Genomic DNA, 13,880 nt, shown 5'->3' with positions numbered 1-13,880 from the left:
GCTGATTATGAACTCCCATAGAGCAGGTGTAGGCAAGACCTGGCCCACCACCTGCTCTTTTAAATAAAGTTTTACTGTAACACAATTAGAGTCATTCATAGCCATTGTTTCTGGCTGCTTTTGTGCTACAATGGCAGAGCTGAGCAGTCACAGCAGAGCCCATACAGCCCACAAAAATCAAAATATTTTCTATCTGACCCTTTATGGGAAGAGTTGTTCAAGCCCTGCCTGGGAGTATCTTCTGTCACAATTTAACACTAATATGCTGTGGTTTTCTGTGTACTTATATCACCTCTCCAATAAGTACTTGAGAGCTCTGAAGATCAGGGACAACACATGGGCTCCATTGTTTCTCTCTCCTCAGAACTTAGCTTAGTGACGTAATAACAAGTACACAATCATTAAATAGGTGGGTCAGAATGCTTTCCTCTCAGGTAATGGAAACATTTTCTCAGACTCACTTACATAATCATGGCATTATGTTTCACAGAAGGAAGTCAAGAGGTAGGGAAGAGGTCAGTGGAGACAGATTCAGCCCCTCAACCCAAGCTCTTTTCCTTTCTCTGCTCTCTCAGCTGCAGAGCTGGCTGCATCCTAATACTATTTCCCCTCATGGTCTCAAAATGGCTGCCAACAGCACCTGGCACAAACTGCATCCTTGTTCACATCCAACAAGGTGAAAGCAGAGGGGTGGTGTGACTGACTGCTCTTTCCCAGAAGCCCTGAGCTTCTCCCCTTTTGTCTCGTTGACCCAAAATGGCTCACATCCACCCCGAGCTAGTCCCCAGGAAGTGGAATGGAATTAGCATGACCCATTGAGACTGCCTAATTGTCTGGGTGAATGGATGTTGTGGAATCAACCACAGGGTTCCTACAACTGAAACTACAAAAATCACCTTGTCACACCTTCATGTCCCAGTATACTATGTTTTGAAATATTTCAGAACCAAAGCCAGATTGGAATTTAATCACTATAAGGATGGTGGTGTATTTTGTGTGCCACCTGTTCCCTATGGTGTTATGGAAACTGTGTACACACTCACTTAGTCCCTTGATTCCCCAACATATGTAGGCTCTGCCTTCCAGCTGCTAAGTCGCTTCAGTCGTGTCCGACTCTGAGCGACCCCATAGACGGCAGCCCACCAGGCTCCGCCGTCCCTGGGATTCTCCAGGCAAGAATACTGGAGTGGGTTGCCATTTCCTTCTCCAGTGCATGAAAGGAAAAAGTGAAAGTGAAGTCACTCAGTCGTCCGACTCTTAGCGACCCCATGGACTGTAGCCTACCAGGCTCCTCCATCCATGGGATTTTCCAGGCAAGAGTACTGGAGTGGGGTGCCATGCCCTCCTCCAGGGGATCTTCCCAACCCAGGGATTGAATCCAGGTCTCCCACACTGCAGGTGGATTCCTTATCATCTGAGCCACCAGGGAAGCCCGAAGTACTTAGTACACATGCCATCCTGTGTCTTCTGCATTGGCAGGCAGGTTCCTTACCCCTAGTGCCACCTGGGAAGTCCCTTTAACTTACTAAGCCACAGTAACTTCCCCCCCAAAGACTTTCATTTCTAGAACATTGAAATAGAAGCCTTCTGTAGACCCCTATCCCTCAGCTAACTGGAATTCCGAAAGGACCTCTGCAACCATTTAAGGTCATAGGAAAATACCTGATACATCTATGAATGAGATGTCCATCCTGCTTTAACATTCTACTAACTAGCTCAGATGTTTTCCAGGAGTTGCTGGAATTGTTATTTCATTCCCAGAGGAGAAAAAAAAAAAAGACACACACACAAAATAAAGTGAATAATTCCTTCCAGAAAAGATCAAAAAGGGCAACCCCACTATCACTTTGCGTCCCCTGCATAAAAACATGAACAAACGCAGGGCAATGGCTTTAATTACATGCCCTGATTTCAGATTTGTGCCGAGGAAGCTGCGGACAACAGTGAATGTCCATAAATGGTCAGTGAGGCCTTGGCCAAACATTCGTGTCCCTCAAGGAAGAACAAGCACCCACAAATCACAAGCCTGTGATAAGTACTGGTTGACCAAAAAGTTTGTTCGGGTTTTCCGTAAGATGTTTAAAATCCAAACGACATTTTTGCCCAACGCAATAAATGGGCAGCCCTTGCCAGAATGCATTACTCAAGACGCTAAAAATCTGCCTAGAGGCAGCCATCTTGCCAGCAGACACAGATCCAGATTGAGCTTCTATTTCCTCCTTAAAATCAGGCAGAGCCGACATGTAAAAGAGGAGGGGAGCAGAGCTGGGCTGCTACTCATAGTAACATGTCAGTAGCTGGCCCAGTGAATTTACAGGCTAGGGACCTGACAGCGGGCTTCTCATAGGGGAAGGGCATGAACCTGCCTCTGAGAGTCATTCCCCTCTCCCCAGGAAGCCGTATGTCTACCACCCCCAGCGAAGCCCCATTCTGATGAGGGAGGAGAGTGCTATTAAATTATGTCACTTTGATATAGGGGCCTCTGTCTAGAAGTTCACTGTTGAATCATGGTGTGCTGGGCTTTGAACAATATCGAGGGGGGCCGCCCGCGTCCCCTGGGTAGGTCAGCTCAGGTCTGGACTCCCGTGCAATGATGACATTGCTGCCGACGTGAATAATAAGAGTGATTTATTTGTTCAAGTTCCATATTCCAGGCGGGAATGGCTTGTGGGGCTGATGACCTACAATTGGCAAAGCAGAAAGTTTATGGAGCTAATTTATGGAGAAAGTGAAGGGCCACCTTTCTACACAGAAGATAACTCGGTGCCTCCAAGGCGAAGTCTTGCACTTATCAGGCCAGCCTCCATCTCCTGGATCCTGTCCTACCTGTGAAGGAAGGAAGCAGGTGACCACAGAGTCACTTTAGACTCTGATCGGTGCACAGTGCATGCCATGATTCCTCCCAAACTGTTGCCAGCGTCACACTGGGGATGTCTCCACACTGTCAGCATCACCCATTCCCACCATTGCCTCTGTCACTGCCATCGGCACTCTGGTCACCACGAGCATTGTCCTCACCTTCACTGTGACCCTGTCACCTCCATCATCCTTATGTCCACCCTCCATGAACAATATGGTTGTCTTTTCAAAATCTCTGTCACGTGGGACTTCCCTGGAGGTCTATGGCTAAGATCCCACACTTTCAACGCAGGGGACCAGGTTCAACCCCTGGTCAGGGAACTAGATCCCACATGCCGCAACTAAGAATTCATATCCCACAACTAAGACCCGGAGCAGCCTAATTCATTAATTAATTTAAAAAAAAAAAAAAAAACCTCCACCACCGCTTCATTGCCGCCTTCACAACTCCCTCAGTCCCTTTGGAAGGCTGTAACTCATCTGACCTTCTCCAGCGTGACTGAGTTAAAAATGGGCCATTCCAAACAACACAGCCCCAAAGAGGCAAACACACGTGTTTCCACTTCATTTCTTAACAGATTCACAAGCCTTGACAGCATCCCCCACTACATTATGATTCACCATAGCAGGAATCTTCCGGTCATGGAAAAGATATTCTTTTTATTTTCATTCATGTTGAGAGAGGCTCCAGGAATCAAGGCTGTACACCTTCGGTGGGTCTCCCTTGTTGCTAAGGTCTTCTATTGGCTCCAGGCCCATTGACCTCCCTGGGTTGCACAGGTGCTTTTCCAGGACCATCTCCTGCTAAGCCCATGTCTTTAACTCTGCAAACCCTAGTGGTGTCATTCATATACAGAAGACCTCTCTGAGTTGGCAGCCTTTTCTCCCTAGGGATTTACTCAAGTGATACCTTACTACCCACCCTCATTACCTATGTCCTTCTCACCAGTGTCCCCACCATAACCATGACCTGGATCCTCATGATCACCACCATCACCATCGATACACACAGTACCTGGACCACCAGCATCAGCAGGAAGGTTAATTATGAAGTTACACAAGGTACTCTGCTAGCTACTTCATGGAAAATTTGAGAATCCTGGTTTCTAGAAGAGTGGTCCCCAAAGAGTATTCTTCAGAAAATAATCCCAGGAGATTGAGCATATTTTAGAGAGGAAAAACAAATTCCACTACCAATTGAATTCGGGAAATGCTACCATATTGACAATGCACTTTTGCATATTAAAGCCTCTGAAAAGTCCTACAGAAGAAGACTCTGTTTAAGACCGTTTGACCCAGTATTTCTCAAGTATATTTTACCACAAAATCATGTTTTCCTAACATCCATTAACATCACAAGGAACTCTTGCTCCACGGAATACACTTTGAGAAGTGCAGCTTTAAAAGCTTAAAACGGTGCAAGAGGCAGTGACACAGACACAGAGGCACTTAAGGGACACCAGTGTGAATCCTCCTCTGGAGGTATTAGTTTCCTAGGGCTTCCCTGGTGACTCAGTGGTAAAGAACCCGCCTGCTTATGCAGGAGTCATGGGTTCGATCCCTCTGTCAGGAAGATCCCCTAGAGAAGAAAATGGCAATCCACTCCAGTATTCTTGTCTGGAGAACTCCATAGACAGAGGAGCCTGGCGGGCTGCAGTCCATGGGGTTGCAAAGAATCAGACACAATTTAGCAGCTAAGCACACATGTTAATTTCCTAGGGCTGCCATAACAAAGTACCACAAGCTTGGTGGCTTAAACTACACAAATTTATTGTCTCACAATTGTGGAGGCCAGGGGACTAATATCAAGGTGCCAGCAAGGCCAGGCTTCCTCTGAGGCTCTGGGTAGAATTCCTTCTTGCCTCTTTTCAGTCGCTCCTGGTGACCAGCGATCCTTGGCATTCCTAAATTGCAGTTGCATCGGTCCAATCTCTGCTCTGTCCTCGCATGTCCTTTTCCCTGTGTCTTCACATCATTTCCCTTTCCTCTGAGTACAAGTTTCCCCTTTTTATCAAGACATCAGTCATATTGGATTAGAGGCCCATTCTATCCCAGCACGACCTCATCTTAATTACTTACATCTGCAACGACCCTGTTTCAAAAAAGGTCATATTCACAGGTACCAAGAGCTAAGATATCAACATCTTGGGGGCAGGAGGTGGGGGCGGAGTGACAGTTCAATCCATTACAGTGGGGGTTTTTTTCCTAATGTTCTTACTGGGAAAAAGAAAAAGTTGGAAGTCCTCAAGCTAAATTGAGATATTGGTTTGCTTTCTGTTTATTTTTTTTGTTGTTTTACAGGTGAGTGAAATCTCACTGCCTGGAAGCTTTAGGAGGGGACATGTTCCTCAGTATCCACTCTCCCATCTCCCCACCCCACCTTGGCTGGGCCCCCACCCAGGCCTCTCCCTGAGGGCTCCTCATAGGAGTGAGGGCTGGTGTCTGCCTCACTGTATTCTCCCCAGGAGCCCCAAGGGCACAAGCGGCCCCTCACCCTCCCCTGGCAGGTTCAGGCAGTTGGTGCTGAGGATGGAATGGCTGCCCTCAGCATCCCTTCCAAGGTCCCCTCCCTGAAGGAGAAGGAGGCTCTTCGTGGACTCAAGCAGCTGACCTCATCAGCCTTCCTGCAGTGACTCCTGCAGGCAGGGCCACATCCCACAATGGTCATGGGCCCCCCAGCTCCAAAGCACAGACAGTAGGTTGATGCCTGAGGCCTCATCAACCAAGCAGGGAAGAGAGCCCTCCTGACCACTCTGGGCCTGGCTGAGTTGACGGCTGCCTGGCATTTAGTAGGTACTCAAGAAAAGCCTGTGGAATTCAATAGAATGAAGCTGAATTTCATTTTCCCCACTTGCCTTTCATGTATTTGAGGGGTCCTACTGCTCCCCTCAAACCAAGCCACGCTGCCCACTTTCCCTGTGAGACCTTCTCAGTTCTAACTCCCATCACTTTGCTCATTGTACCTGCTACCTAGAACTTTTCCCCTTCTTCCGTTTAGGCAAACTCCAGACACATTTGGAAGATCAGCGTAATGCCTACCATCTTCACAACTGTGCCAGCCTCTGGAGTCGTGAAGCTCTGTCCCAGTCATGGGCTTGTACAGGTCGCTATCTGCTTATCAAAACAAATTTTCTCCCCCCTCTGCATAGGAACAATGCTGATGGACAACTCTAGAAACAACTGTTAGCAGCAACAGGATTGCAACTAGAAACGACTATACTAAGTGAAGTAAGTCCGAAAGAGAAAGACAAATCCATGTGATACCACTTATATGTGGAATCTAAAATATGACACAAATGAACTTATCTACAAAACAGAAGCAGACTCACAGACATAGCGAACAGACTTGTGGTTGCCAAGGGAGGGGGGTGGTGGGAGGGATGAACTGGGAGTTTGGAGTTAGTAGATACAAACTATTACACATAGAATGGATAAACAACAAGGTGCTGCATAGCACAGGGAGCTATGGGGTTGGCCAAAAAGTTTGTTTGAGTTTTTCTGTAATTACAGAAGCTAGATTTCATTTACAGAAAAACCCGAATGAAATTTTTGGCCAACAAAATATATTCGATATCCTAGGATAAACCATAATGGGAAAGAATATAATGAAGAATGTATCAATATATATGTGTATAACTGAGTCACTCTGCTGTAGAGCAGAAATTAGTACAACATTGTAAATCAACCATACTTCAATTTAAAAAAAAATTTTTTTTAAAGGAAACAAACGTTATACATCACACTATTCTCCTTATTCCTCCTCCAGGCCCCTGGGGCACAATATCATGGGAAAGGCGTGAGGTGTGGCTTCATACAGCCTTGAGTTCTGCTCCTTACTAGCTGTGTGACTTTGGTGATTGTCATGCCCTCTATGAGCCTCATCTGTAAAATAAGAATATGAAGATTGCTTTTGTAAATTGCAGACACAAAGATACAACTCCCAGCTCCCCCTTCAAGAACACATACTGCCCTTGATTCTGGGGGTAGTCAGCAGATAGCCCCCAGCTGTTTGTTCCTCCCGATCTGGCTCCTGACAGAGATCTGTCCCCCTTCGCCAAGGTCACACCCCTCCCAGGACAGCCTGCATCGGATTATGAAGCCAGATGTGCGGGCTATAGGCCCAGTCACTTTGGTTCAACACTGGACACTCCTAGGGAGCCAGTATTGCTCTGTGCTTCCACCAGACCTGGGTCACAATTCAGCTACTTTCTCTGCACATTCTGCTTCCCTACCCACTAATCCTAATCCCTCCTAAACATCTTGTTCCTCAAACTCCATCTCTACATTCACTTCTGAGAAACCAACCTGTTACAGGGTATGTGAATTACAATTTATGACCCAAAAGCACCCGTCACTGTTACCTGACACGACACAGTAGACACACACCTGACACAGTAGATGCTCAGAAACATCCCTCTCCTCCTTACTCTGGCTCCCCTGCCCCCCCACCCCCCCACCCCCCGCCACCCTGTAAGGAAGAAACAGGAGGCTTTCTGGAGGCAGTTTGAGTTGAATCTCTCCAGCAGGATAGGAGAGCCTCAGCAACAGCACATGCCAAGTTCCCGGGGAGGCCAGGCAGGCGGGGCCCAAAGAGATGCAGGGCCCTGTGATTAAAGAGACAGAAGTGGATTCAGATGGCCAGGAAATATCAAAACTCATCACCACGAGGAGTAGCCAGGGAGGAGTGGAAATCTATACGCAGAGTTAATGTTTTCCAGCTCCTGCAGATACTACTGCCCAGCAGACTTCTGCTGTCTGCCTGGATGGAGGCTTGCTCTACTTGGAGGAGTTTTTCCTATAAAAAGAGCCCCCGGGCTATTATTCTTTGCAGTGTGAAATGGAAAATTACCTGGATGAGGTTTCATGTGAAGCAGCAAGCCGTTAGAAACAGTTGGACGGATGTCTGAGCTGAGAACAAGATACGAAGCAAGTTCTTGGGGCTGCAGAACTAAAGTGAAGAGCGGGGGGCAGGAAAAGAGTTGAGGGGGAAGGAGGGAGATGTAGATCTGACCTCGGGTGCCTGGCGCCAAAGCCTCCTTGGCATGAGAAGCTGAGATCTGACTGGTAACAAGCCCCCTCTGCCCCTCTTTAAAGATACCCCTTCATCTCACATCAACTCTCCAACCTGAACGACTAGTGAGGTGGTTTCTAATGAAGACTCAAAGGAGTGCAAGAGACCCAGGAAGAAGACACAGCTGATCTGAGCACAGTGCTCAGAGCCAGGCAGCTCCAATCCAGCTCAGCTCTGCCACTTTGTCACTATGTAACCTTAAGCAAGTTATTTAACCTCTCTGGACCTCAGCTAGCTATTACTGCCTTTATTATCATGTTATTCTTGCATCAAGAGTTATAATCTCTGGGCAAAAGATGAACATGTCTTGAAACAAGAGAAAATATGCTCTGCCAAAACTAGTGCAGGCCAGGCTGGAGCAGTCTAGGTGGACTTCATGCAGGAGGTGGCATTTGAGTGTGACCTTGAAGGATGGGCTTTAGGTGGACCTGAGAAAGAGAGAGAAAGCAGGGGGCATGAAATACTCAGATGAAACCATAAAGGCAGAAATGGGTGTATTTGCCACTTCATGTGTTTGTAATGACACAGACATCTTCAGCACCATGTGTATAACTATTTCAATACAATTGAGTTTTTTGGTAATCCTTTTTTTTTTTTTAATCTTATGCTTTCGAAAACAGTGTTCTGAGAACCATCCATAGGATTTCTGCAAAGGGACCCTTTGCCTCATATCTGATTCCCCCAGAAAAAAGGCACCTCTGTCCACAGAGTTACCTCCTCAGCTACTGGGGGTGCAGGCAGCAGGCAGCCCTCAGTTGCTGGGAGCTTTCTCCCCAAAGTTGAGCCCCCTCCCAGGCAACCCACATCCATGACTGACCCATCTGGGGTCCTGGGAAGTGAGATGACTTCAGCCAAAAGCAGGTCTTCTCCAACCTGGGTCATGCTGCCTACAGAGCCCGCCATGGGGTCACTTACCTTCTCCTTCTGCCCATGCCTGCTTCCCCCTTGTCCTCCCATCCCAGGCACCCAGGGCCCTTCTCACTCCACATCCTACGCTCAAACATCTTTTCAGAGTCTGCTTCCCTGGGAACACGGCCTACAGCAACTTTCCCCAAAGAGGTGGCAGCATTTTGCATCTGGTGTGGTGGCTGTTCCTGCGAGCAGCTGGCAGCCCTGTGCCGAATGAGAAGTGGTCCCTGCTTTCTCAGAGGAGTGTCTCGTGAGCGGCCAGGGTTTAAAGGGCAACAATAGGACAATAGGCATGTTCCTGGGAGCACAGAGGGATGTATTTGTCCAAAGGGGTTGGGGGGGGAGCTTCCACGGAGCTGATGTTGAACTCGGCCTTGAAGAAGGAGGAAGAATCCACAGGCAGAGCAGAGAGGGAGGCCAGGGTGGGGTCTCCCACCCAACATGTTTGCATCGTCACAGATGCATGAAGAAAGGAGGCCTGTTCAGGAAACTGTGAGATGATCAGGGAGATGTTTCCAGAAGCGCCTGAGACCGCCAGGGTCTTATCTGGACTTGAGTTTCTGGACACTAGGGAGGCTTTGGGGAGTTTCAAGCAACAGAACATGAACATCAGGTTTGTTTCCAGGGAAAATAACTAAGGTGGCAGAGATACCTGGAAGGTGAGGACCCCATCATCAGAGGACCTGAGAGAGAACCAAAGCAGCTGAACTCAGCAGTGGGGGAGGGTTTGGGGTCTACAGTGACTGCTGGTTGGCAGGTTTTAGAAACTGGAAGCCTGAGTAGGAGCCTTGCCCCTTTGTAATAGTTCTGTGAACTTGGACATCTTATGACCTCTTTGATTCTACATTTTTTCCCTCCTCTGTGAATGTCTGCCTCGCAGCCAGAGGTCAAGGTCCAGTGGGCTCCAGAACAGTCAGTTCAGTCAGGGAAGAGTCACACCCCGGGAGCTGCCTTCTGGCCTGATCTGTAGCCCCAAAGCAAGCATCGATGGGAAAGTTTACGGGCACAGGTATTCGGAACACAGAGAAAGCAGAACCAGGGCAGGGCTGGGAAGGAGGGTGGGGAAGGCAGGGGAGGGCGGCCCCTGCCACTGCCTATCACCAAGTCGAGGAGCCAAGGAACAGGAGGGTCCCACAATGAGAAAGAACAAGGGGGAAAATTAGAAGCAAAATGTGAAGTTAATAAAAATACTTTATTCAGTCAAACTCTGAAAGCAGCTGCAACCCTGTAACAGCAGCCAAAGCTGGGCGCTCTGATTTTTCACTTTGGTTAATTACCTAATGGTTTGCAGAGCTCCCTGCTACTTTATGACTCGCACATTTTTTCTGTTTTTTCCCTCCTCCCACCTCCACTTTCCTGCTCTATTCGGGTCTTCCTTCTCTGGAACCCACTTTCCTGGGAAACCATAACATCTTACAGAAAAACCCAAATGGGCTTTTCAGCTGACCCAATAGCTTTACCCCATCTCCTGTTGGTTAAGGGGGTGCTGAGTCATCAATGGGCATTTTCTGGACCCCAATCTGTTCAGATTGAGCAGGTGCCTCTGAGGAACACAGAGAATTGGGATCTGGGCCCTGTTTCTCCAGAGCTGGTGTCCAGGTGAGATAGTCTCTTATGTACACGCCAGGTGACTACATGTCCATAACCAGCAGGGTAGTGAGACCTCAATGCATTGTGAGGGGCAAAAGGGCATCTCCAACTCTGACTGCAGCCGTGGGCATCATCCTGGAAGAGCTGCTGGTTGTGCTGGGTGCTGTGGGATGTTCTGGCCAGATGAGGAGAGGCCAGGGGTGGGGTGGGGGGGGTCACGATGTTCTGGGAAGACTGAGCAACTCTCGTAAAGAGGCCAGGGAACCAGATTGCATGTTGATGGGGATGGTGGAGCCAGCGCTAATTACAGGCTGGTGGTCAGAGAGGAGGCCAGAGCAAAAAGATCTTCAGCCAGTTCACCCTTGCAAAAGGAGCCAAACCACCAGGCTGGAAATGGAGTTGTGCCAGGCAAAAGATTTGGGTCTCCATCTTACTGGCACCGAGAATAAGACACTGCCTTGGGCTGAGTTCTCCTGGAAATGAAGCTTGAGATGAGGATTTGGGAGCAAGTGGTTTACTTGGGAGATGATCCCAGGAAGTGGGAGTCAGGTAGCAGGGGAGTGAGGCAGGGAAAGGAAGGGGTATAGTGATGAGAGGTGGCTTCTGGAGGCATCTGGGGCTCAATGCCACTGGGACCTCAAAGACCTTGAGAAGGACACGTCTCAGAATTGCCCTACTAAGGGGCAAGGGAACTGGACTGGGGTACTTATACACCCCTGGCATCAACGGGGGTTTCTCTGGTGGCTCAGATGGTAAAAAATCTGCCTGCAATATGGGAGACCTGGGTTCAATCCCTGGGTCAGGAAGATCTCCTGGAGGAGGGAATGGCTACCCACTCCAGACTGTTCCCTGGAGTACAAATGCCCAAGCATTTCCAGCCCAACCCTCAGGCAGCAAGTCATGGATAGGTGCTGCAGCTGGCCACCAGTGCATAGGGGTGAGTGCCGGGGGTGGGGGGCAGGGCACAGATTGTGTCCCCTACAGAGGCAACCAAAGAGAAATTTAGCTCTCATTACCACCCATGAGAGGGTTGGGGCTGGGGGGTGCAGAGGAATCTGAGCTGACTGGAGACATGCAGATGCCAGAGATGTGGGAGGAGAAGAAATTCCTAAACAAGAGTGACCATCATTTTTTAAAAGGCCTGGACCAGTGGTGGAATGTGCAAGACTGTCATGGGAAACACAATTCGTGCTCCATTCACAGAACTACGGTTCACTCCTGCCATTTCTACTCAGTAGATAAACTCGGGTTCCCCCTTCTATGTACCAGGCACCATAAGGAATACAGGGATGCAGCCCCAGGATGCCGAGCAGGAAGGTGGAGACGATGAGCTGCCACCAAAATGGAGAAGATGTGTGTGAGGGATCGTGAAGCTTCCCAGAGCTCGGCCCCAGCGATGAGCTGGGAGGATGGTCTATTCCCAGCACTTGCAGCTCAGACATGGGACCAGTGGGCATGGTGGTAGAAGCAGGGTTTGGGGCACCTTAGGGAATCAGCAAGCAGCCTTGAAGCAGCGGTGGGAGCAGAGGCCAGGTGGAAGGGAGGCTGGCAGAATGGATAGGTCCAGCTTGCAAAGAGTCTGGAACTCCAGACGAAGCAGCTTGCATGTAATTCATTAGAAAATGGGGAGAAGTTGAAGGGCTTGTTTGGGGAGGGTTGTTAAAACAGAGACAAAATAGACTCAGTTAGAGACGTGGGGAATTGCTTAGGGAGCTCTAGACCTTGAATGGCTTCCTACTCAACTGGTCAGTGTGGGCAAGGAGAGATTTATCTCCAGTGGAAGCCAGGCCAGGGCAGGGAGGAGGGCACGAGCAGAGACAGAGATGGCCAGATTCTGGGGCCACATGCTGGGGAAGGTTGACCTACAGGGGAAGGTCCTTCCCCACCCCAGCCCAGGACATCCTAGACGGTCCCAATGGGAGTGGACTGAGTGGCCGAGAATGAGGGGCGGGCAGGGAAGAGTGGCCTCCAGGGAGCACTCATCACACCCATTGAGTAAGGAAGCCAACCAAGACTCAGCAAAGGGACACCAGACTGGGCAGGAAGGACGGCCTGAACCAGCCATGAGAGATGCGTGAGGGACACCTCCCGCTCTCTGGAGGGAGCTATTTCTCCCAATCCAGCCATGAGCCCCAATACCAGCTCCTTCCAGCTCTCCCCATCACCCACCTCTGGGCAGGGGCGCCCCGGGGACTCTGGCTAGGCCCACAGCCAGGCTCCGACCAGCACATCAAAAACCCACCGAAGATGATTAGAATCTGCATTTCACGTGCCATGCCGCCACATTTACGCCTGCAGGTAACCCTACACCTTATGATGTCTGCCTTATTATGCTGAAAGCGAAATCCAGTCCTTTCCAGCAGCAAGCAGATGCTTCCCAGGGAGTGCACAGGAAATGGTTCCCAGATGCAGGTACAAACCGCCCGCCTGGCCAGGTCAGCAGCCCCCAGGCCCCATCCGCACTGACTTCCACCTGCATGTACCTAAGGGCGCTTAATTCACACAAGGACAGTTGGGGCCTAAGGAGCCCCTAGTTGAGCACATGGTGAAGTCATGCTTAACTGTTGCTACAATCCTTCAAGGCCCTGATGTGGCCAGAGGACCCATCAATGTGAGCTCTGCAAGAAACTACTCTAAGTATACAGTCTCATCCATGGGTTAAAAGAGACTTGTTTAAAAAAAAATAATGTTATTTACAGTCCCCAGAGTATAAGACAGAAAGGGAGGAACAGTCAATAAGTGGTACAGTCAATAAGAACCCACCTGCCAATACAGGGGACACTGGTTTGATCCCTGGCCTGGGAAGATTCCTCATGCTGTGAGTGGAGCAACTAGGGCCACAACTACTGAAGCCTGTGTGCCCAGAGCCCATGTACCCAGAGCCTGTGACAATAAGAGAAGCCACTGCAATGAGAAATCCACTCACCACAGTGCAGAGTAGCCCCTACTTACCACAGCTAGAGAGAGCCTCTGTGCAGCAACAAAGACCCAGCACGGCCAAAAATAATAAATAAATAAATTTTTTAAAAAGACAGAAGTGGAGGCCCTCTTCAGGAGGGGCACAGGTAGGTTCCACTCCAACTCAGCAGGCCCAGAGGCAGCCACTAAGGAGTCTGGGTGACACTGTTGCTGGCACAGTTCAGAGAGATGACTGAGTTGGCTGTGATGACACAGCCAGTTCATAGCAACCCAAGAACACAGATGCAGGACCCTGTACTCTTAGCATCAAACTGTGTTGTTTCTACCACCCAATCTCCAAACCAGGCCGCTGAAAAGTCACATCATGTTGCTTTGTTCCTTGGGATCTGAGGGACTATGGAGCATCCAGAGAGGACCAGCTGTAAACAGAAAGGAGCTGAAAAATGGTGAGTACAGAAGTGTATGGTACACCGTGCCTCCAAAACCAGAAATGACAATCATTTCTCTTTCTTTTCTTAAGATTTTTTTTGAT

This window comes from Giraffa tippelskirchi, chromosome 8 (assembly GCF_054371585.1).
Source record: "Giraffa tippelskirchi isolate mGirTip1 chromosome 8, T2T-mGirTip1v1.2.pri, whole genome shotgun sequence".
In the NCBI taxonomy this organism is placed as follows: Eukaryota; Metazoa; Chordata; class Mammalia; order Artiodactyla; family Giraffidae; genus Giraffa; species Giraffa tippelskirchi.
Note: the sequence above shows the minus strand (reverse complement) of the source record.